This window comes from Vigna unguiculata, unplaced genomic scaffold, assembly GCF_037176805.1.
Source record: "Vigna unguiculata cultivar grain cowpea cultivar isolate G323 ecotype 2 unplaced genomic scaffold, ASM3717680v1 ptg000440l, whole genome shotgun sequence".
Classification (NCBI taxonomy): Eukaryota; Viridiplantae; Streptophyta; class Magnoliopsida; order Fabales; family Fabaceae; genus Vigna; species Vigna unguiculata.
The window spans coordinates 7256-7500 of NW_028197075.1; positions in this window are offsets into that span (position 1 = coordinate 7256).

A 245-nucleotide genomic window follows, 5' to 3' on the forward strand; every position below is an offset into this window, starting at 1 on the left:
CAATAGCTCGACTAGGTCGCTTCGCTTCCAAAAATAAAAATATTAATTGTTTCTTTTTTTTTTTTACTTGTACTTGATTGAGTACAGGTAGTAGTAGTGGAGTTTAAGAGGTCGCTATCTCCCCAGTGAAGGCTCGCTTCGTAGACTTCACGAGCAAAGAATAGATATGACTTACAATCAGGTGCCCATAAGTTTGCTGTCCTGTCTCTGCCTGTAGGTAGTAGGTCCCTGCTCTTTCCGATAAG